This window comes from Dasypus novemcinctus, chromosome 18 (genome assembly GCF_030445035.2).
Source record: "Dasypus novemcinctus isolate mDasNov1 chromosome 18, mDasNov1.1.hap2, whole genome shotgun sequence".
NCBI classification, from domain to species: domain Eukaryota; kingdom Metazoa; phylum Chordata; class Mammalia; order Cingulata; family Dasypodidae; genus Dasypus; species Dasypus novemcinctus.
In genome coordinates this window covers 21738807-21763309 of record NC_080690.1, presented here as the reverse complement: position 1 = coordinate 21763309, position 24503 = coordinate 21738807, and the positions used below count along the sequence as shown (strand labels likewise).

General features: G+C 49.7%; 1 protein-coding gene across 2 annotated transcripts in view; it reads right to left on the bottom strand.

Annotated features, from left to right (window-relative positions):
• The window catches only part of SMPD3 (sphingomyelin phosphodiesterase 3), a 93990-nt gene that overhangs the window by 24436 nt on the left and 45051 nt on the right, over nt 1-24503 (bottom strand). The window contains exon 2 of one of the 2 annotated variants that reach the window (XM_004459612.4): nt 5917-5985. The exons of the other annotated variant lie outside the window; for it this stretch is intronic. The gene's annotated coding sequence lies outside the window, so the exon portion shown is untranslated. The remainder of the gene's footprint in view (nt 1-5916; nt 5986-24503) is intronic. 2 annotated transcript variants of the gene reach the window in all.

Genomic DNA, 24503 nt, shown 5'->3' with positions numbered 1-24503 from the left:
ATTAAGCAGCATACCTTCCTAAAAGAGAACAGACTTGCTAAAATTCTTCTGAAGGGAGTCATTTCACAATTCAGGCTAAAGTCTTCTATGCAAGAACATTTAACAAACTGAATCCTTGTGGAGATTAAAAAGCAAATGAGTGAGAATGAGTAAATAAGATCAAATGTCAGGGGAAGCGGACGTGGCTCAACTGATAGTGTCCGCCTACCATATAGGAGGTCCAGGGTTCGATACCCAGGGCCTCCTGACCTGTGTGGTAAGCTGGCCCATGCCAGTGCTGCTGTGCGCAAGGAGTGCCGTGCCATGCAGGGGCGCCCAAGCAGAGGAATGTCCCACATGCAAGGAGTGCGCCCCGCAAGGAGAGCTGCCCCACATGAAAAAAGCGCAGCCTGCCCAGGAGTGGCACTGTATACACAGAGAGCTGACACAAGATGATGCAACAAAAAAGAGATGCAGTTTCCCAGTGCCGCCTGATAATGCAAGCAGGCGCAGAAGAACACACAGTGAATGGCCACGGAGAGCAGACAATGGTGGAGGGAAGGAGAGAGAAATAAATAAAAAGTAAAATAAAAAAAAAAAAATCAAACGTCAGAATCTCCTCTGTGCTCTCTGTAGCCCTGGACCTCTGGGCCTGAGAGATGGCCTTTCTAGACTGAGGCTGGGTCTCACTCACCACTGACGGGGTTGAGCCCCTTGTCCTGGGCCCTTTCAGAGACCTTGGGCACAGACACTGCTGCTCATTTGCAGAGGCCTCCTATTCACTGATGAGGTTGTCCAGCGCTTGCTCCAGAATATATAACTGGGAGTGGCTTGTGGGGGACTGCTGGATTCTGCTGCCCAAGTGATTGCCTCTCTCTGAGCAGAAATAGTTTCCACTAAAAATTCAGAGGTTAAGGCTCGGTCCTGTTCATGTACCTGAAAGTGAGATCTGGGCTCCTGAGGGTATAAGGTAGGAAATGACTTCTCTGTCCACACACTGAGGGGAGGGGGAGGAGTGAGCCTCCCATCTGTTCTGGACTGCAGACAGATCCTTGCTGTTGCTAAAATGTAGCTCCTTCTTGAAAAGAGTTGGATCAGGAAGGTAGGTCTGGCTATATTCCTTGTGGAAACTTAGAACTATCAATCAATAATGCTTGTTTTGGGCATCAAGCTAATTACAAGCCAAATCAGAAGCTTTATCCTATTAATAAGCCTGGGCCGGGTGGTACTAATGGGCTACCTGTGGCTTATCATAAGGCTTTCTTCTCACTTGCTCTTCATGTGGGTTCTTTCTCCCACCCTGGGCCCAGGCTGACAGAGCAGCCACCATCTTGAACACTGCCGGTCCAGAGAAAACTCGGGAAGGCCTCACACCTGCAGCTAAGTACTCTTGCTCAGCAGTGACACACATCACTTTCTCTCACAGCTCATTGGTCTGAACTAGCCATCGGATCCCACTTACCACAAGAGGATCAGGAAGTGTAATCCTAACTCATGCCCAGAAAACAGGCTTCACCCAAGGAGCTGGGAAAAGTGAGGCAGGAGTTCTTTCTTAAGCTTGGAGGGAAATTTAGACAGAATGGGAAAGTCTACCCACACCTTTACAAATGCAAAACATGCTTATCTCTCAGGTAGTCTCTCCTGCATGGAGATGTGTCACCTACTATACCAGCAATCTGAGTACATGTCACCTGCCAGAACTGGAGCCAAGAGCCCTTGTCTCCCCTTTCATAAGTATAGGCTTCAACACCAAGAGCAAGTGTAGACGAGGCTACCACCACTGGAGGGCTGGGGGTGGGAGTAGGGATTAGCTGGAACCCAGAGCCCCAGAAGACCTTTGAAGCTAAGGAAGGCAGGTTTGATGGCAACGATTAGAGGACACTGGGGAGTCTATAGACCCCCATGATCTCCTCCTACTGGTCTTTGATGCAGACAAATATCTAACTCACCATCTATGCAAATAAAGTTCTAAGCCCTACCCATCTGGGTGATATATGTAGCAAAATAAATCCATAGACATGGAAAAGTAAATCCATTGGAAACCTCTACTTGGGATGAGTGTATGGGGTTGATCCCCGGGGCCACTGTAGGGCCCGCAGCGGATGGGCAGGAGGCATTGCCAAGGGCCCCCAATGTTGACCACAGGTTGAGAAAGAGCCAACAGCCCATGCGCAGTGCTTGGGGGTTGGAGCTGAGAGGCCAGCCATGGCCAGACCCTGCCAGGTAGCACTGACTAACTGGTGCATGCCAGGGTTGGCCAGAGGCAGGGGCAGGGCCAATGTTAAAAAGAGAGGCCAGGGACCTCAGTATCCTGCCTGTGAGTCTAGATGCTGCACCATGGCTGCTCACCTTGTGGTACTGCATAGCAAGGGCTTTCTGGGGACAAAGGTTTTGCTTTCTCAGTGTGCATATTTACATGTGGGGTGTGCTCCTAGAGACTGTGGAGGGAGGAAGTTGTCGGGTGCTGGGTGGAGCAAGCAGTGAGCAAGGGAGAGGCCGGTATGGTGCAAGGTCAGAGAAAGAGTAGAGAGTGGGCAGGAGGGAGGCAGAGCCACTGAGGAAGAAGTCCTGCCTGCCAGGGCCACACCCTTGATGACAGTGCTGACCATCAGATGACTGACTACAGGCCAGGAGGAGCAGCTGTGGAAAACCGGCCCCAGCACATGGATGGAGAAGCTGGACCAGAGAGGAGGGGCCAACGCACGCACTTACAGCTGTCCCTAGTTGAGCTTAAGCTAAATACTTGTCCTGTCTGCTTAGCCTTCCACCTACACCTTGCAGAAATCCTTTCTGTTCAGAGCAGTCAGAGCCTAAACCATGCTGGCTGTGTCTTGTGTCCTGCATTCTGGGCGGGCTGAGTGACCCTCTGGCTGGCTGGGGATCTGAGTGGTGACCCAGCTTGAGGTTGCCTGCACCCCACTGCTAGACAGAGAGGGTGAACAGGGCATCTCACTGGGCTTTCTGGTAAAATATCGGATAGAAAATTTATAAAACACAGGTTAGCACCAATAAGCAAGCTGTCCATGCAGTTTCAACCAGAGTCGCTTTACAAAAAGGCCCAACGAGAAGCTTAAGTTGCTTAGATCTGCATCTGTTCCTCAATTCTCTACTCTTGGTCTTGGGTCACCATCTTTCTTATTCCCCTCTTGCCCTTGGGACTGATTTCTCAGAGCCTTTTATGTCCACTCTTTCTCTGCCTATCCCTTAGGAGACTTGCCCTGCTTCTCTCAATTGATCCCTTATGGGTCACCTGTTCTCAGGTGACAGCTTAGCCCAAATGTCTCTCTTGACTTCCAACCCCACGTATTTGATTGACAGCTCTATATCTTCCCCTAGAAGTTCTTCATTCCTCTTCCTCTACTCCCTCACCACCAGCCCTGTCTCCTGAGTGTTTCCTGGGCCTGGACCTTCTCCATATTCTGCCTCCTCTCACCAGCCCACATTCCTGCACCAAGGCCTTTAAGTTCTGCCTCCCTAAGCCCTTGTATCCATCCACACAGCCATCTTCCAGGTCAGCCTTGCCCTCTCCCACTTAAATGTTACAACAGCCTTCACCTGGGCTCCCTCCATCTGGCCTCCCTTCCTCTGGTCATCCTGGCAGCTGTGAGATCCTTCTAAACTACACATATCAGACTGCTTCTCTGTTAGACCCTTCAGTGGCTCCTGCTGTCCCCAGGAGGAGGCCCAAGTGCCTGGGCAGGGAAGGTCAGTCTCTGCCCAGCAGCCTGATTGCACTGCATCCGCTCCTGTTCCTAGAGCCCCAGCAGCCCATGATGGGTGCAGTTCCCACCACACCACGCCCTTCCAGGCCTCCACACCTTTGCTGCTGCCTTGTAGCCGTCATCTGTACAAAGGGACATGGCCTCAGCAGAAGGGCTTGGGGGTCAGGAGTCACAGCCAGCCACCAACCCTAAACCCCAGGGATAACTACAGGACCTTTGGCCTGGCTTGAATGGGCCATTTCTCTCAAGATAGCTGGTTGTTTCTTTGTGTTTATTGCACAACTTTGTAGTCTACACACTGGAAAGTTGACCAGCCCCTTGCTCCTTCATATCTATGCTAGAAACAGAACTGAGAGAAAGGAGGCTTGAGTTAAGCCAGCAAACTCCATCCCTCAAAGGAGGAGGAGGGAGGGCCATGTTTGTGTGGTCCTGTGGGTCATCTCTGTGGGACAGTGGACCCTGCCCACGGTGGATATTAGCAGCCTTGCGCCTGGGGGAGGGAGAAGGGAGAGGCAAGGCACTCACCCACCTGACTGAACCTCTAGGTCTGGGGAATGTGGGTTCCGTTTTCTGACTCTGAGGCTGAAGGAGGCCTGCATCCCCTGTAAGCACTCAGTATTTCCTTCTACCACCTAACTCTAGCTGCATATTGGGAACACAGTAGGCAGATAATGGGGACCAGGGCTTAACTGTCTGTCAGCCCAGCCCAGCTGCAGACCCAGAGCCACGGCCAGAGTGGTTTCAGCAATCTAGCTCAACTGGTGGCCACTTGCCACCTGCTCAGGACCTCAAACGTGTTCCCGATTTCCTTGGTGATATTACATGGCATAAACCTCACAGAATGTGCTCTTCAGAAAGATGGTGCATCTACATCTAACAAGCACCCCAACTGGGTCTGGTTGGACCCCTTTATAGATGAGGAAACTAAGACTCAGAGTAGAAAATGACAGTCCCTGAGAAGTGCAGCCTGGTCACCTGACTCCAGTTTCCTTTCTCCCTTCTCTTACTCCCTAAGGCTGAATACAGATACAAGAAACATATTCAAATATATGTAAATGAGCATTGCCTGAGGGGTTGGTGGGCCTTATTGCCAGTACTGAACAAGTTCCTGGGAAAGACTAACACAGTGGCCACACTGCCCCCTTTCCACCAGCTGTCCTGTTGGTTCTTCCCACAAAACATTGTCCCCACCCCCTTTTCCCAGGTCTCTGAAAGTCACATCCATCACCCTCCAGAATAAGCCCTTAGCGAAGCCCTCAATGACCTCTCTCCCTGTGGGCTACTGGTCTCATCCGCCCACCCCTTTTTTCAGGAGGTACTGGGGATCGAGCCTGGGACCTTGTACATGGGAAGCAGGGGCTCAATCCCTTGAGCTACATCCACTCCCCTCTCCCCTTTTGTTCTTCCATCCACTCACCACCACCTCGGGCCCCCAAATCTTCCGTCCCCAACCTGGCAGACCTCTCTGGCAACCCTGAAAAGCTTTACTGCCAATACTTGGGGCTTAAGAGTCATAAGATTTTCTGTCCTAGCTCCTGGTCTCTGGTCACTAGTTCCTGACTCTCAGGGAGGGTTGCCGTGTACCTAGTTTCTCCTTTCATTCCTGAGAATGCCCCAGTAGTTTGAGTTTTTCCTCTGGGATGGATCCAGGAGTGGAAATAATAGGTGAACTTTAAAGTTTTTGATACATATTGCCAAATTGCTTTCAGCAAAGTTATACCAATATACTAATTATTTGAGAGTGCCTGTTTCACAGCGTCCTTTATCAGCTCTGGGTTTTAGTCTTAAAGTAATAATTTTGCTAGTTCAGTGGGCAATAAAAAACCCATTTTTAAATTCGTGTGTATCTGGTTACATTTCCCAGGATTTTTAACAGCCATTTGTATCACTTTTTGTGATGTGCTGCTAGAATTCTTTTCTTATATATTGAATGAGAGGTTTGCATTTTATCTATAGATTTGGGAGCGTCAGACACCCCCTTCCCAGCTAACATAACGCTCCATAGGAGGATGGATTCAGGGTGGGACCGACTTGACGGCCCCGGATAGGTTAGCCCCAGAACTGTGATTTTCAAACTTTTCACACAAGCAGCAGAACGTTTTCTTCAGACAATTTCACACAGCACTTCCGCATATAAAAATATTAACAGGTAGCCCGTGAAGGGAGTCCTGGAGCGACCCCCGCCCTCCCATGTTTCCGGAAATCTCGGTCTTACCAGAGGAGGAGCACCTCTGACCTCCCGGTCCTTTCCTCTGAAGAGAGGGCGTCACCGTGGCGTCCGTACCTGAAAGAAGACCAGCGGTTCACCATCTCCGGAACTCAGCCAGCAGCCTTGGAGCAGCCCAGTACAGGTGAGCCACAGACGAGGACCGGGGGCCTCACCTGCGCCGGACGCACCGCCACACCCTCCAGTCGCCCGGGTGTGAGCCTGACTGTCCCCGCGGACGAAGTGCAGCCGGAGGGCGGGGGTTTGGGTGACAGATGCGGGAGAGTAGCGTTGACAGGTGGGGAGGACTTCGCGGGTGCGAGAACGACGCCTCCCCGAGGCCGGGGGTCTGCGTGAGGCGGGTCTGGGGAGCCGGAGCAGCGGGGCGGAGCACGCCGCTGCAGCCGCGAGGCGCGCGCTTAATCTGATAGGGAAGCCAGAACAATCGGAGCTCTCTCCAGGAGTTTCGTGTAATCTAAGACACCTGGAGGTGGGGGAGTGAACCCTGACCCAGGGAGCGGACAGTGGCGGTCGGGATGGGAGGTGGCGTGGGGGAGAAAGGAGCGTTTGAGAAGAGCCTGTGGGATCTGGCAGCGGGTAAGGAGAGGCGAGTAAGCCAGGCCGGCGCAGAGGAGGCCGAGCTAGGACACCGCATGAACTCAGCCCGGACTTTGGAGAGGACGTTGCAGGGGTGCAACCCTGGGAGCTGAACCCTTTGCACACGTTGCTACCGGCTCTGCGCCCCTCGCTGGTGCAACCAAGGAATCGGGGTCCTGCGCCCTGGGCCTGCCCCCTGGCCCCGCCCCCGAGCATTGGCCCCGCCCCCGAGCATTGGCCCCGCCCCTGGCCTCAGGTGACGGTGCCGCCCCTAGTCCCTCGCCTCGCTCTCTGGCCTGCAGCTCTGTCCCGGCTTCAGGGGAGGGCCCTGACCCTCTGGCCCGCCCTCTGAAGTTTGGCCCGCGGGACCATCTGACTCCGCCCCCAGCCTCGGGGCCGCCCTTCCTTTTTAGCCCCGCCTTCCAGGCCCCGCCCCCGACTCACCAGCCCAACCCCGGGCCTAAGCCCCGCCCCCTGGCCTCAGGCCTGGCCTTTCCTTCTGGTTCCAAATCCCACGGCCGGCGGCTACTTCCCCCTCCCACTCCTTTCAGCCACTGACACTGCCTGAGCCAAAGCCTCTCCCCACCCCACACCCCTGCTCGGTGGACCATCACCCTCCAGGTCGGGACCAATCCCAGCCCTTTTTATTTTTTGCAAATCGCCCAAACGGAGTGTTTCAGAAGAATTTGAAAATGGAGTCTCAATCTCATGCCCCCAAGTCAAAGATATTGTAGAGGGGCATTTGGCTTCCTTCTAATGAGGAATTCACATAGAAAAGGTCCAGGACCCAGTGCGACCTGGCGTCCAGTCCCAGGTCTGCCATCCGTTAGCTTAGGCAAGTCATTTCGCCCTCCTCACGTAACAAAATGATGCCCCTCCTCTGTAACACTGGGGGTAATGGAGAGTCTTGAATGTCTCCTGCTGGCTAGAACCAAGTGAGTCTGAGTACTTGATGTTGCCAGATCAGGGTGGGAGGGTGTAAGCTAGACGCCCCAGGCCCGGCTCTATACCTAGAGGCCTGGGCCCCCCTCGAGGCCTTTGGTTCCCTCTGAGCTAAGCAAGCGGCAGACATACTCGCCCACAGCCTGGGGAGTCTAGCCTGCTGGGAGCTCAGGAAAGGTCCTGTCCCCTGCCCCTGGGACACCTGCCTCCTCAACCTCAGTAGGCTGTCAGCCTGTACCTCTGTCCTTCCCTCTTTAGCTGGCCTGCGCTGATGCCCCACCCTGATGTCAGATCACAGGCTAGCAGACCTTTAGAAGTGAGCATGATGGACACAGGCCTCTCCTTAGCCACCCTTGCCCAGGACCACGGACCCTCACTGCCCTTTCTCAGAGTAGAGAGGAGCTCAGTTGTCAGAACTCACTCAGAAGTTGGTCCAGCTGGGTCTTCAGACTCAAAAACTTCCCAAACTGTCTCCCACCAACCTCTCTGTCACCTCTCAATTCTTCTGAAACACTCCTTGCATGTTTTTTTCAAAATAGAATTAAATGACAGGAACTGAATATTTAGGGAGGGGTTCCTGAGTGGAAGTGGAATCTTTACAACTGTGCCAGTGCAGAAAATTTTCTTGTCTCGAAAGAAAAGAAAAATATGTCAGATCTTTAATATTCCTTTTTTTTTTTTTAAGATTTATTTATTTTATTTAATTCCCCCCCCCTCCCCCGGTTGTCTGTTCTCTGTGTGCATTCGCTGCGTCTTGTTTCTTTGTCCGCTTCTGTTGTCTGTCAGCGGCACGGGAAGTGTGGGCAGCGCCATTCCTGGGCAGGCTGCGCTTTCTTTCACTCTGGGCAGCTCCCCTTATGGGGCGCACTCCTTGCACGTGGGGCTCCCCTACGCGGGGGACACCCCTGCGTGGGGCGGCACTCCTTGTGCACATCAGCACTGCACATGGGCCAGCTCCACACGGGTCAAGGAGGCCCGGGGTTTGAACCGCGGACCTCCCATGTGGTAGACAGATGCCCTAACCACTGGGCCAAGTCCGTTTCCCTAGATCTTTAATATTCTGAGCCATACTTCATTTTGAAATATGCTCTCCCTTGTCATTTTACAAACTATAACCTTTCTTCTCCCTCTTTGAAAATAAGATCACATCAAGTCAGGGATTAGAAACGGGGAAAATTCAATCAGATCCTCCCTCTGCCAGCTACACTTCTCAATGTGCTCCCAGGCAAGCAGAATCCGCTCCTGCTACCACCCAGCTTAGCAGCATCATTCAAAACGTACCGGTAGGAAATGGTGAAACAGAAGGACCTTTCATTTCCGAGTGACCAGCCTGCAGTGCTGCCCTCCTCGCTCTGGAAGCTGGTGGTGCCTGGACCAAGTCGGGGCCCCTTGTTTAAATAGGTAGTGGGAGTGGGGCAGGGCGGGCCTTGGGGCCAGGCATGGGAACTGGGCCATTTACCCAGCACAGCAAGGCAGTGTCCATGGAGCCAGCCGTGGTCCCAACTCAGGCTGAGTGCCCTATGCACGTGCGTGCCTGCCTGTCCACCAGGAGGCCTCAAGTCCACAGGCCCCAGACCACAGACCAGCACCTGGGATGACCCTGGCAGTCGTGCAGCCCCGGGTGAGGCCACATCCATGGACGCGCTGAGCTTGGTCCAGGTTTCTGGCCGCCTCTGCCTCTCCTGAGATTTAGCCTAGGCAGCAAAGCAGCTGCAGAGTTGGATAAACGTGCTCCCCAGAACCGTTAGTGGCCTAGGACACGGTACCTCTCTAAGCCTCAGGCTTAATACCTCCTTCACACGTCTGTTGCTGCTGCTCCTTCAGGTTTCCTGACTGCTCACACAGCCCACCTCCACAGACCATTGTCCTCAGCCTCTCACTGCCTCACTTATGCCATCCGCTCGACCCCGCTTATCGATCGGGGGAGATGGAGGACGCGTCAGGAGCGCCAGCTGGGACCGGACCGGAGGAAAGTCTGCCTGTGGCAGAGCAGGGCCCGAGGGGGGAGAGAGAGAGAGAGAGAGACCCCTAACACCAAGGCAAGAGGAGAGACATGGCTGGACAGGCATGCTCAGATGACTTGGCAATGCATTTGGTTGAGCCCTAGGGATGCAGAAGCACCCCAGGGTAACTGCTAGGGATGGCTGGTGAGAGTAACTGCCCCCTCAAATCTCAAAGGTCTAGGTGGAGGTCAGACCAGGGGAGGACTGAAGAACACTGTGGGGAGGTGAATGTCTCACCTGGCTGGTTCAACTTGAAATTCCAGTGAGTGAGAAGGGCATTGCCCCCCATGACAGTGGACAGAGGTTAGGACATCAGTTAATGGAGATTTAAGAAAACCAAAGAGGGTGCAAAACAGAGGGCCTGGATCTCTGGTAGTGGGCACCAGAAGGGAACTCAACTCTGCCATAAGTATTGAGAAAGGAAAAGCTGGAGTTATGATTATATATAAACCCCATTGAATCCATTTGTCCATTCATCTGCCAATCATTGTCTTATCTATTTTGGGCCTGACGCCCTTCCAGGTGCTTGGACTGCAAAGAGGAGGACATGCATGGAAAAAGCATGCACTTTAGTGTCTGATCTGGTTTCACTGGGCAAGACACTTATTCTCTTTGAGCCTCAGATTCCTACCACATGGTCGGTTGTTGGGAGAATTAGATGAGATGACATTGGTGGAGACCCCTAGTAGGCATTCAATGATCAGTTGTCCATTTTGGGAAGATAATTCTGTTGGGAGCATGGGGTGGATGGGAGGGAAGACAAAAGGTAAGATATTGCAGTAGGCAAAATAGGAAGATGGTGGGGCTAAGGTAGGGAAAACAGAGAGGGGTCACATTTTAGGGGACATCTGAGAGGGTAGAATGGATGGGAAGAGGTTGAAAAAGAACCAAGAGTGAAATCAGAGGTTTCCATTTCAGGAAACCGTATGGGCCCTAGGGTTGCCTCCTGGCCAGAGGATGGGGTGGGTGAAGGCAGGCTTTGTAGTGTTATGGGACAATTGCATGGATGCATTCAGGTGGCAAGGGATATTCAGACCTAGAGCTTGGAGGAGGGCTCTGGGCTAGAGCAGGATTTGGGAATTATTAGGTTGTAGGTGAAGTCTTAGAAGTAATGACATTCTGACAGATCACTTATTTTTCTCTTTCAGTTGGTCCATTCTAATTCCAATTTTTTGTTATGGCAGCTTTTGTCTATTGTTTTTGTAAAAAGTCAGACACTTCCTTTGCTTTAAGAAAGTATAATTGTGTACAAATTCGCCTTAATTATCAAATGACTTTTCTCCTACTTGTTCAGAGCAAGGCTTGTTTAGGAGCATAATTGATATGTGGTTAGAATTCACATGTATGGTTAGAACTGCACATTTTTTTCCTGAGGCTCATATTGTTTTCAGTATCTGTGATGTCAATTCTCTTGTCATTCTTATCCAGTTCATAGTAATATATCTCCCTTCACTTTAGATTGCCAGATACTTTATAACTCAAAATTTTAACTAGCAAATGCATATTTCTTTCCCTCAGAGTTAAAGTTGAGAGGTACAGTACATGTTCTTCAGTTCTAGGCTGATTTCTTCTTTCTTCTCTTGAAACTTTTCTTGTATTATTTCTTTCTTGACATTTCATTATGTGCCTCATCCCATTCATTTCTCCTAGGCTTATTTTAGGGCTCTTACACCATTTCCCATTTTCCAAATTAGGTGTTTTCTTCTCTATTTGTTTTCTTTGGTCTACATTTTCTATTTGATGTTTTACTTTATCCTCAACATCACTGATTTCTTTGTTCTATTGTTTCAGTTATACCAATAACTACTTCCAGGTGTTTTTTTTTTAATTCTTTAATGGTTTCCACTATGGAATTAGTCATTTTTGTTGTTGTTCTAATCTGTTCCCAAAACTAATTTTTTTCGTCATTTATTTTTCTCAAAGTAATTATCCAATCCAATTTATTTGTTTCTGAGGCCTTTTAGATTCCATCATTTAAAAAACAATTTAATTGGCATTTATTGAGTGCCTATTGTGTGCAGACACTACTGCTTATTATATTTAGTCCTTGTAGCTGTCTGCTTCCCCTTCTAAGTTTAGTGTGGTAGAATTCTTCAGTTAGAGCCATACTGGTGTATGTGTGGGGGTAGGTTTTGATTCTATCTTGTTCCAAGAAAGACTTAAGGCAACTTAAATTGAATTGTACATACAATTTAAGGAGGCTTTTAAAATGTTTTAATGAAGCAGTGAGGGAATTAGGGCTATGGGACATAAAGGTAGAAAAAACAAGCAGGAGCCAGGCAGAGATGTGAACTTAGAGTGACTGGGTTGCACCTCTTTATTCTGATAGTGGCCTCGTGTGGCAAAGAAGTGATATATGTCTTGTGATTGAGGCTTGTTCGTTATTGGTGTTCAAATGACCCTTTAAGTTCTTTCTTGAATGGCTGTGGTATGGAAGAGACCCCCATGGCATGACTCATTTTGCCAGCCCCCTGGATTGAAAACGCTATTTTTTTTCCCACAATGGAGATGGAATTGAAAAGAAATGAGGTGAGATACACATAAACAGTGCCTCCTGAATGTCTTCTAAAAGTCAGTATTGATTGAGTGACTAATTAGCTGTATAATTCCTGTGCTCTGAATCAGATATTTTCTCTCTTTTGGGGTGGCAAGTGTAATCTGGGTAAGAGAAAGCCTTCTCGGGGGCTTTTTGTTCCCACAAAACTCCAGAGTGACCTCGTTTCACACCTGTCGGGGAACGGTTTTTCAAGTGACAGATTGATTAGCGTATGGGTGGTTACCAAAAAAGAACTTATTTTATTAACTGTTTATCTTGCAAAGGGAAATCATTTTTTAAAACTTTATCAAAATGTCATTTGTCCTGGTTGTTAGAACGTGCCCTCAGGCTTTGAGGAAAGATATGCAGATCCCACAGGTAGAGCTGGCAAGTGGCTTTCTAAATGGGCCCTTGAAGGAAACAGACTTGGCCCAGTGGTTAGGGCATCCGTCTACCACATGGGAGGTCCGCAGTTCAAACCCCGGGCCTCCTTGACCCGTGTGGAGCTGGCCCATGCGCAGTGCTGATGCGCGCAAGGAGTACCCTGCCACGCAGGGGTGTCCCCCGCGTAGGGCAGCCCCACGCGAAACAAGATACAGCAAATAGACGCAGAGAACAGACAACCGGGGAGGGGCGGTATTAAATAAATAAATAAATCTTTTAAAAAAATTAAAAAATATAAATGGGCCCTTTAGTGAGGAGCCTCGGATGTGGCAGTAAACTCAGATTCACAGCTGCCCAAGCCTGGGTCTTTCTTGAGAATAGGGGGAGGGGGACACTGAGGTCATGTGCCCACAGAGTGTCTCCAAACCTTATCCTGGTGCTTTGTTTTTTCCATTTGAGGGCCATATGTCAAGCAAGAGAAAATAAAAATCTAGAGATTTATACTCATGAAAGGCCAAAGATAGGTAACTTTGCCGAGCTTTTCTGTTTGAGGAGGAAGTAGAAAACATTCCACTTACTTTTTTTTTAGATTGAAAATAAGAACTAAATTAAATAATTAAGAAGTGTTTGTTTCTTACTGTGGCATCTAAAGAAGAGAGAAAGACAGAGGGCGCCTGAAAGCAATTGAGGGAAGGCAGGGAGCAGAGTCCGATCCTAAGGGCCACTCAGCTCAGGGTACCTAGCCTGAGCTTACCACCTAGCCTTCCTGCTCCCACCCCAGGACTCCAAGCCTCAGCCAGCACAACCCCTATAGTTGGCATCCAAGTAAGAGCAGTGGCTCTGGACATCGGTGCCTGCCTTATCCTCAGACTAAGAGTCCTGTCCAGATTCAGGGCTGATTACTCCCAGCTCCTGAATCCATTTCTTTTTTTTTTTTTTTTTCTGTTTGGAAGTGTTTTTTTTTTTCTTCCCCAAATTCTACTCAATTTATTCATTTTTTTAAAAGATGCTACATTAAAAAAAATATGAGGTCGCCATTCGCCACCACCGCCCCCATCCCACCACTCCGCCCCCAATAACACTCTCCCCCATCATCATGTCACATCCATTGCGTCTGGTGAGTACATCTCCGGGCATCGCTGCACCCCATGTCCCGTGTTCCACACCATAGCCCACACTTTCCCTCGTTCCATCCAGTGGGCCATGGGAGGACATACAACATCCGGCAATTGTCCCTGGGGCACCACCCAGGACAACTCCAAGTCCCGAGAATGCCTCCACATCTCTTCTCTTCCTCCCCTTCCCCGCACCCAGCAGCCACCATGGCCACTTTTTCCACATCAATGCCACATTTTCTCAATTATTAACCACAATAGTTCATGAATAGAATATCATTAAGTCCACTCTGATCCTTACTGTATTCCTCTTTCCTGTGGACCTTGGTTTGGTTGTGTCCATTCCACATCTATGTCAAGAGGGGGTTTAGATTCCACATGGATATTGGATGCAATCCTCCTGCTTTCAGTTGTAGGCACTCTAGGCTCCGTGGTGTGGTGGTTGACATTCTTCAACTCCATGTTAGCTGAGTGGAGTAAGTCCAATAAATCAGAGTGTAGGAGCTGAAGTCTGTTGAGGTCAGGGCCTGGCTATCATGTTGTCAGTCCAGAGATTCAAATCCCCTAGATATATCTTAAACCCCAGCACCAACTACAATTCCAGTAAAGTAGCATGAAAGTCTTGTGAAAAGAGATCCCATCTGAGTCCAGCTCCATCACGCAAAAACACCAGCTCCAAAGAAGGGTCAACTGGCATTGCAGTGAACCCCATCGGCCATGACCATAGAACCTGTGGGTCTCTTTAGCCCTCAAAAGGACCAATACCTGGAGTTGAATCTACTTTATTTGTCTCTGAGACTCTGCTCAGGTGTGCATAAGGGCAATCCTTCTGACAACCTCCAGACTCTTTTTTAGAGACTAATAGCCATATAAACTCATTTATCTTTTCCATTTCCCCCTTAATTTAGGTGAAACAGCATTTTAAACTCCTGTTATTCAGCAGGGATGTTCTGCTGGTCCACGTTGAACCTTTAATTCAAGGTCATTTTCTAGTTGCATCATCAGCTGGTACTTGGTAGTGATCCCTTGGTGCCAGGGAGGCTCATCCCTGGGTGTCATGTCCCACGCTGGGGGGAATGCATTGCATTTACATGCTGAGTTTGGCTTCGAGACCGGCCACATTTGAGTAACATGAAGGCTGTCAGGAGGAAACTCCTAGGCACAGTGCTGCTCTAGGCCTTGTTCTTATTTCAGGTGTATAGGCTCACAAGCATAGTCATTAGTATCAGGGGCTCACTGTTGGACCCTCATTCCTTCCTGGTCCTTACTGTTGCACCTGGGGGACTGCTGCTGCTCCCCTAGGGACCACGACAGAGCCCCCCCCCCAGCCAGTAACCCAGTACCCCCCAGCTGTTGTTTTTAATTGTTTCTACTATGAATATATCCAAACATTACCATGCACCCTGGACATATGTCAACCATATATCACCTGTCAATAACATCCCATACCAGTATTTCTCCGCTGCCACTGTTGAACCACTCTGTGATCCAAAACTTCCTGAAAAGTGAAGCCCAATATAATGTCAGGTTCCCTTACTAGTAAAATGGAATATAGCGATGAGTTTAAAGGTTAGATATAGAATACGTATTGATTTGGAAAAATTCTACATCCTATCTTTTTCTTTTCTTTTTTCCTAATCATTGAGCTTCTCTTCACAAGAGCCTTAGATCACAGTAATTCATATATACAATGTACAGTACTCCCACACATCCACCATAAAACCTTTTCCCTTCCACAGTGATAATCTTATAACTTATTCATATCATATTTACTTAAACTGATGTACAGACTCTGAGACAATAGCTTTCAAACAAGGTGACATCTGTGCTTACATTGTGGTCCATACTTTAGGATATACAGTTTTCTAAATTTTTAGTTATCCTCTGTTTTACATTATGGTGTACATTACTGAATCCATTTCTAATCCCTGTTCCCCGCTCTTTTCCAGCCATTTCCTCTGCTCGGGCCTCCTCATTTCTTGCTGGTACTGCTGCTGAGCAACTATCATACCTGCATGTGGCACCTTCCATCATCCTCCATGCCCAAGTGCATGATCTCTACCACAAGCAACTTGGAATCTACCCTGCCTTTGTCCAGCATCTCCAGATCTCCCTTCACCAATAGGATAAATCCCTTTACCTGGCCTGGCTTGAGGGCTCTCGATGATCCAGCCAGCCCTTCCCAGTCTTATTTCTGCTTTTCCCTCCCTCTTACTGACTTGTGCTGGTAGAAACACCCTCAAGCTTCCATCTTTCCTGGAACACGCCATGCTCTTTCATGTCTCCGTGCTTTTGCACATGCTGTCCCTGTGCCTGGAATACCCTCCCTGCTGGTCCACCTGGCATCCATCTGAGGCTCAGCTCTAAAGCTACTCAGCCCCCTCACCCTAATCTCATATCCCTGGGGCTTTGTACCAGCAGCCAGAGCCCCTTGAGCACCAAGCACAGAGCACCAGGGAACCTTAGCTGAATGAATAAAACTTTCTGGCCAGGCCAGAAAGTCAGTCACCAAAAGGCAGTTTTCTCTGTAAACATCTGGTGGCACAGCAGGAGCAATGAGAAAACTGCTCCCAATTGTTTGAACTAGTGCATCAATTAGGCTGCGTTGTCATAAAGGAGGATGTATAAAAATATAGCCTTAAATGTTAAAAGAATCATGTGAACTCACACATGTGTGGTAGTATCACTTACTGCTTGCTGGGATCATCATCATCACCAACATTTTGGGGGCTTCCACTGTGTGCCAGATTCTGTGCTCAGTATTGCATGCACAACCTCTTGTTTTAAGACTGGGTTGCATGTTACTGCCCCCATATTCAGTAAGGGAAACTGAGGCTCAGGGAGGCTAAGTGACTTGTCCGTGGTCACACAGTTAGGGAGTAACAGAACCTAGACCCTGTGGACAAGGCTTGTCTATGGTTGTCCCATCCTGGTTAGGATTTTGATTCTAATGCTCCTAATGTTCAGAAGACACCCTCAGGCAAGGGAGGAGCACCTTGGGAGTCTAGGAAGGCTTACTAGCCCCCACCCTCACCTCTTTACTGCTACCACCTTCCATCCCAGTGGGTTTTGAGGTGGATGCTGCTGTTACTAGTCCAACAACTGAGTGTGAGTTGGCCCACCGGCTGTTTTCCTGGACATCTGTCTGTTTAGAGAGCTTCTAAGGCTTGGAAGGAATAATCCGGGAGGAACCATGCAAATCTACTGCTGTGAGGCCGGGGGGATAGCAGGACATACTGGTCGAACTCCATTGCCTCTCTCTGGGGTCCTCCAACCTGCCCTTTTCGTCTCTTCTCCACATAGAAGCCAGACTGATCTTTATACATGCAAACCTGAGCGCCCTCCCAACTTAAAACATTTGCACTGCTCCCAGAACAAAATCCATGTCCAGTGTCCACCAACCTCTCCCATCTCACTCTCTGCCAATCTCACCCTCACCTTCTTGTCCCGCCAGAGGACTACTCTCTCCTCCTGTGGTCCCAGGTCTCTCCCCGCCGGCCTTTTCATGTGCTGCACCCTCAGTCTGGAACTGTCCACCTTGCCAGGCTAGCTCCTCCTCACGTCAGGTCTCAGCTGAAGTCTCTTTCTTGGGGAAGCCTTCCTGGACCTCCCCTCTTACCTAGTGATAGGTCTTCCTGCAGTAAGCACCCCTTGCTCCCAGCACTGCCCCAGAGGTAAGCTCTGGAAGGGCTGGGCCCTGGGTCATACGTCAGACGGAGCTGGCCGCTAGCATGCAGACTAGATTATAGGGAATGACCTTGTGAAAGGTTATGGCCTACGAGCAGAAACAGGTTCCAACTGCAACCCATCAAAGGGAGATGGGGTGTTGGGGCCTCCTGGGGGAGGGCTGTCCAAGAGGTGGGCAGGTGTCTGGGATGTGCCAAGGCTGTGGCCACATGGACTCCCTGCTGAGCCTCAGCTGTGGACCATGTTCTTAGGGAGGGCAGGTAGAGGGAAAAATGGGGTTAAGGGGTCAAGGACAGAACCTTGAGACTCATTTCATTCTGGCTTGGTGAGGAAAGAAGAGCCAAAAAGAGCACTTGGGAAAAGGAAGAACATAGAAAAGGTGGCTAAAATATAGCACTGTTTTTATTTAGTTCTCAGATATTCTTACTTTTTTCTTTTTCACTTAGAATAGCTAGAAAAGGAGGGCCCTGCACGGCAGTCCCTAGGATGAGAAAACCATGTGTCAAAGCTGCTGCCGAATGCTTCGCTCTATTTTTACCTTCCCGGCACTACCTCTTTGAGTTCTGAGGAGGGATCCTGGCCTGAGGAGGCCTAGGTGGCCTGAGACGGTGTCTTCAAGATGTGCCAAGCGGGAAGCAGGTGTGGTCAACCTCACTTCATTCCCCAGAAACCACCAAAAAGCCAGCTATTCACATCTCTGGACCAGAAATAAATGCTTGAGACAAATGCTCTCAGGCAATCTTCAGGAATGTGAATACAAAATTAGTCCATAAATTGCTTTTTTTCCCTTTACTCAGTTCAAAGTTTTTTTTTGTTTTTTTTTTTGGATAGCATTAGTTACATTAAAATTTGACCATAATTAATGTTCTTAAAATAGAAGGTCCATATTCCCAAGTTGAGAAAGAAAAACCACCTATGAATGAAAAACTGTGGACATATGTGAAATGCCTTTCCATTAGCTACAGAATCTTTTATGCCCCTCAGTGGGGAGTGCCTGTCAGGTGGGATCTGTGGCTGTGCAAGCTGTGGAGGCTCGTGTCTGCAGCTGCCCTCCTGTTCCCTGCTCCACGTCAAGGAAGCCTTTGACATCCACAGTGCTGCGGCCACAGGCTCTGGGGGTTCGCCAACCTCTAATTACGTTTCTTTTTAAAAATATTAATAAATAGTCCCTCTGTTAACACAAACGTTTTTAAACACTGAGTTGTAGTTGCTGGCAAATTCTCCAGGCCTCCTCAGGCGCTCCCAGCCTCTCCCCGCCTCTCCCCACACCTCAGGGCTCGTGGACACTCAGTTAAATGCTGAAGGCAGTCTCTTGGGGATGTGGGGGTCACTTCAGGATTCAAAATCCAAGCTGGCTAGACTACAGGGAGAGGGCCTGCTTTCCCCACATGGGACTCTGGCTTTTCCTCCTGCTCCAACTTCATTTCTGGGTCCAGGGTAGAGGTAAGGACGAAGACAGGAGGGGCCACCATCCACTCCCACTGCCCTGTGGCCTGATTCCCCACTGCACAACTGGTCCCCACTTTGCTTCATTTATGAATGTCATTCCCTCATCTCATAGTTCTAGATGTAAGCAGGACAACTATCCCCTAATAACAATGTCACCTGGGGTAGAGCGGAGTAGGGACAAGAAGGAACCCCTCTAGGTCCATGGAGTCCAGAGGAGCTAATTGCCATCCATCTCATCTTGAGGATGCCCACACAGAAGGCACCTCCAAGCCCAGGCTCCTGCAGAGGCGGCTGACTGCAAAGCAGGGGCTAGGGAGCTGGTAGGGAGGGTGCGGGTCAGACTGCCCCCTGACAGAGCCCCATTCCTCTTGGATGAATTGGAACCCCCTCCACTGTTCTTGCCTGGAATGACAGGTCCCTCTGGCCTCATCAATCAGAAGACTTGGCCAGGCATCAATGTTGCTTCTATAGTGCCCATGTTCAGAGATGCAGCATATCAGTAACGTCCATGCCACCCTGAAGCCCTGCATCTCTCTGGTCCTTGGATCTACCTGGTTGAGGCCACTTGGCTTGGGTCCCAGCTCTACCTCCTCTTTATCCTCCTTCCTCAATGAAGTCATCATATCTACCCACTCTTCACCACACCAGGGAAGGCACTACTGTCACCCGCATTTTACAGATGAGGAGACTGAGGCCCAGAGAGGTAAAATGTGTCACCAAAGGTCATGGAGCTAGTCGAAGAGAACTGGGATTTGACCCCAGTTCCATCTGACTACAATACCTGTGCTCTTCTCAATCCACCCACAGAGCCTCCTGGCTCCACTCCCTGCCTTTGGCAAGTAGCCTTTGGAAGGGGCAACCCATAGATAACGTGCATCGGGGTGATGTGGTCCTTGGCATGGTGAGCTCTTTAGAGGTGTCAACACCTCTAAAGTGGTGCTTCTTGTTGAGTCCTGTCCGGCTCAGTTGAGGAGTCCCCTTAGTTGGGGGCCCTTGTTGGCATGATCCATTTGGGCCTTGCTATTTTAGGAGATAATTATGCACCAAATGCAATGAATGTGTCATGATGATGGAGGAGAATGTTGCTATGGGGGGAGTAGTGGGGTGAGGGGGGTGGGGGATACATGGGGACCTCATATTTTTTTAATGTAATATTTAAAAAATGAATTAAAAAAAATAAATTTTAAAAAAAGGAGATAATTATGGATCAGCTTGGTGACCACCAGATCCTTTTGCTATATCCCAGGGAATGGACCTAATGCTGTTAAAGGGTGAATCAGATATAATCAACCCCTAATTCAATATGGTGGCTCTGAGGAATGTTTTTCCTGATGAAAAAGTTGGTTCATTGAGCTTGATAACAGTGCAGGTCAGATTAGACTCAGACAAGAAGACCTAATTGACCTGCAATTTATTCTACTTAAATTAAGTAGAAGAGATGGAATTTTTTCGATACCTTATGCATACACACACTCACTCGTGTGTCCCAGAGACAGATGTGGGATCTTTCGGGCTGTACTGTCCACACCCCATTAACTTGTCCTGCTATAGCTGTGTTCCCCAACCCTGACAAAGGTGCCTAAACACCTGGAGCAGCTGTCTGCTCTCTGTGTCCATTTGTTGTGTGTTCTTCTGTGACCGCTTCTATCTTTATCAGCGGCACTGGGAATCTTTCTTTTTTGTTGTTGTTGCTGTGTCATCTTGTTGTGTCAGCTCTTCGTGTGTGCAGTGCCATTCTTGGGCAGGCTGCACTTTCTCTCACGCTGGGCGGCTCTTCTTACGGGGTGTACTCCTTGTGCGTGGGGCTCCCCTACGCGGGGGACACCTCTGCACGGCACTCCTTGCGTGCATCAGCACTGCGCATGGGCCAGCTCCACATGGGTCAAGGAGGCCCCGGGTTTGAACCTTGGACCTCCCATGTGGTATGTGGACGCTGTATCCATTGGGCCAATCCACTTCCCTGGAACATTACCTTGATCAAAGCCAAACCCAGGAGGTCAGCCAGTGGGTGGGGCTGGCCCTTTCTGCTGCTTCTGTGCCTGGGGGTTGTTGAACTCCCAGCTGCTGGGCTTGAGTAGCCGACAAACTTCTGGCCCGCCCTGAGGGGGAGAGAATTTCCCTTTTAAGTGGTGGTTTACAGGTCATAGACTAAATAACATTGAGTCATCAGATGATTATGATGGAATCTTTTACTTTGGGATTGGATTGAACTTTTTGTTCCCTCTCCCCTCTGAGCACTGCCCAGTGCCACACTCAGGAAGGTGCTGGAATACAGAGCTAAGCTCTCAGAGGCTCAGTCCTGCCCAGGGTTGCCCATTACCAGGTGGCTGCTATTCCAGGCTGGCGGCCCAGAAGAGGGTTTCAGAGGAAGGTGTCCATAGGTCCAGGAAAGTACAGAGTAGTGGTGCTGAGGATGGGAAGGCATTCTGGGAGAGGCTTGGCAGGTAGAGCAGAGAGGGGTCCAGCGCCTGCTTCCTTTCTCTCCCCCCAGACTGCTGCATTTGCTGAGCTGTACTCTGTACCACTGGCAGCACTGGGCACTGAACAGCCATAAGTTATAATCCTAGCAACCTTCCTGCCTCATACAGATGGCTCAACTGAAGTTCAGAGTCTTGAGTGAGTCACCCAGGTCCCTATTAGTGAGTGTCAGAACTGGGACTTAAACCCCAATTTGTCATACTTGCCATGCTCCAGAGCCTGGATACTTGACACAGCAACCCTGGTTCTCATCCTTTTCTTGCCCCAGCCCACTGGAGGGTGATACTGTGGTTGGGGGTGGGAGTGGGGGTGGTATATACTGTTCAGGCGTTGGAGGCCTTTCAGCATGTAGCTGTCACTTTTGCTTCAGAATTGTTTGGTGGATGTTTTTGGCAGCTAGGAACCAGTGAGGAGTTTCTGAGCCAATTCCTAATGTTTGTTGCATACCCCAGTGGCAATGTCGAGCCCTAGCATGGGAGGGAGACATGAGAAGCCTGAGTTCAGTGGGCTTGGGCTGGAAGTGGAGGGGGGTAACTAGGGTGTAGGAAGTGGCAGACATGGGGAGTAGATGAGATGTTCCAGGGAGCCTGTGTGAAGACAGAGCCCTGGGGACATGGATGCCTTGGGGATTGGGGTGGAGGTGGGTGAGGGTGGGGGAAGACACAAGCAGTCTCCTTGACATCGAACCTCAAACTTCCCCATTCTCAGCCCAGCCCTCGTGAATTTAGGTTTCACTTAAAGGGTCATTTTCTGGGTTTCCCATACCAGTTGTCTGGGACTGGAAACTGCAGACTCTTTATTGCAAGGGGATGTTTCAGGGAAGTGTGCTGGCCATTGCAGGGGAATTTCACAAATGCAAGGCAGGCTACAGAGCCAGGTTTTTTGGAAGCCTTCTTTAGCGTATCCAGGACCTTAATGGCTCAGAGGGTGGCAAGTTCCTATTTGTCCCTGCTTATCATGGCTTCACATCCAGCTCCCCTTCCTAACTGTGGCCCTGCTGATGTACTGCAAACCCAGACAATTCTCTGCAAACTCACGGAGGCAATACCACGTAGAGCTAAACAGACTCCTACCCTAGCCTTCCTTAGCTGGATGCACTAGTCTTCCACACTTCCCTGTATGCTCTGACACTCATTCACCCACACCAGACCTGGCTAGTGACCTTCCTCTGATACGTCAACTCCTCCTTTTACACCTTTACACCCCCAGTTCCTCCTATATTTATTTATTTATTCCTATAATAAAATCCTTGTCTCATAATGCTTATAGTAGTCCTGCCTCCCCCATTGAACCCTGACTGATACTTCAAGGCCTCAGTTTCTCTCCCCTCAAAAATGGGAATAGTGTGAGACATACCAACCCAGGAGGGGGGCTACATCCAGGTGCTAAGAACTGTGAGCCTGTGATTAGTTTTGTGGCCTGTATATATTTTTTTAAAGATTTATTTATTTATTTCTCCCCCCCCCCCCGCCCGTTGTCTGTTCTCTGTGTCCATTTGCTGCGTGTTCTTTGTCTGCTTCTGTTGTTGTCAGCGGCACGGGAATCTGTGTTTCTTTTTGTTGCGTCATCTTGCTGCATCAACTCTCTGTGTGTGCGACGCCATTCCTGGGCAGGCTGCACTTTCTTTCGCGCAGGGCGGCTCTCCTTATGGGACACACTCCTTGTGCGTGAGGCTCCCCTACGCGGGGACACCCCTGCATGGCACAGCACTCCTTGCACGCATCAGCACTGTGTGTGGGCCAGCTCCACACAGGTCAAGGAGGCCTGGGGTTCGAACCGCGGACCTCCCATGTGATAGATGGATGCCCTAACCACTGGGCCAAGTCCGCTTCCCTGTGGCCTGTACATTTGAAGACATGTTTTAGGCCAGTATCATGACTCAGTCTGGCTTTTCATCTGGGCGCCATCTGTATGAGCCCCACAGAGCAAGGACTGCATGAGCCCCACATAGCAAGGGCTGCATGAGATCACTGGGACACATTTATGCTGGTAGTATAAGGCATGGGGCATCAGTCCAGTGGTCTGACTGGTCATATAGCCCTGCAGTTGCCCTGACTGAGTATTTATGGCAATGGCTGGTCAGAGCCTCTCCTGATTGGACGTTGGTGTCTCAGTCTAGAATGTAACATCCCACTCCTGCGTCATTCCCCTGGGAAGCCTGCGTGTGCTGAATTAGGAGACTTCCAGGAAGATGCTGAGAAGGGTGAGAATGGCTCGTTGGGACCCAGAGGCACTTTGCTGACTTGCTGGCGAAGAGGTTTTGTTCCCATAACGATGTTGAGCTACTCTTGCCTCCCAAGGCTGGAGAGTGGATTTGTAGATGCTGCGTCAGGGGGCCACGTTCAGAGCAACAACGCCCTCCGGCCCCAGGGTCTTTTCTCTTATTGTAGCACTCTGCCCTCAGATGTCCACATGGCTGGTGTTCATAGGTCCCTGCTCAAATGTCACTTCAGAATAGCCTTTCCTTAGCACCATGACTAAGATAACATTCCTCCATCACCCTCTATCCCCTTAGCCTGATCCATTTTTCTTTCAAAATCATGACCACTTAATACACTATGCACTTCTATATTGTCTGTCTTCCTCCACTAGAACATAAGACTCCATGGGGGCAGGGGTTGCATCTGTTTGGTCTGCTATTGGATCCACAGTGTAAGTACCACACCTGGCTCATAGCAGGACACCAATAAAAATGTGTTGCAGGTCAGAGCTGACCACTGTGTGAAGAACAGTGCCCTATCCTGACCCCATCTCAGCCGCCACCTTTGTTGAGGCCCCGAAACACAGTCCACCGAGGCAGCACCCCAAGCGCAAGCCCTGGAGGGAGATCATGAAGGCTGTTTTGTCAATTAAATACTAAACATGAATTCTCAACGTGCGCAGCCTTTTGTTCTAATCATTATTCTTCATCATGGGATCTGTAACCATTTTGGAAGTGGATTTGATGTGATTAAATTCTTTCTTAGCCTTTATGGAAAACAACAGTTTTAAATGAGAATAGATTTGCCTGAGGTTTGATTGATTTCACACTAATTTTACCCCAGCTTATTTCAAAACCAGGGCTGGGCATCACCCCCTAAAGAATACTCCACTGGATCTTCCTGTAATGGAGGCAAGTAGATCCCCATCTTTCATGTGATAGCATTTACAGCCTGAGCCTAGAAGAGTGACCACATAGGGTCATCACTAGAGGAATGAGACTGCCGGCAGCTGTAGCCATCAGCAGGAAAGCCCCTGAGGAGAGCTGTCAGAAAACCTAAGCACTTTAATTGTCAGGGCCAAGCCATGGTGGGACTGCGATGTGGCTGGGATGGTGGGCAGATTAATTACAACCCCCTGGGCCTTGTTTCTTTTTCTCCTGGAATTTCCGTGGGCCACAGCTCAGTAACAGCAAGGGTGGGTGTG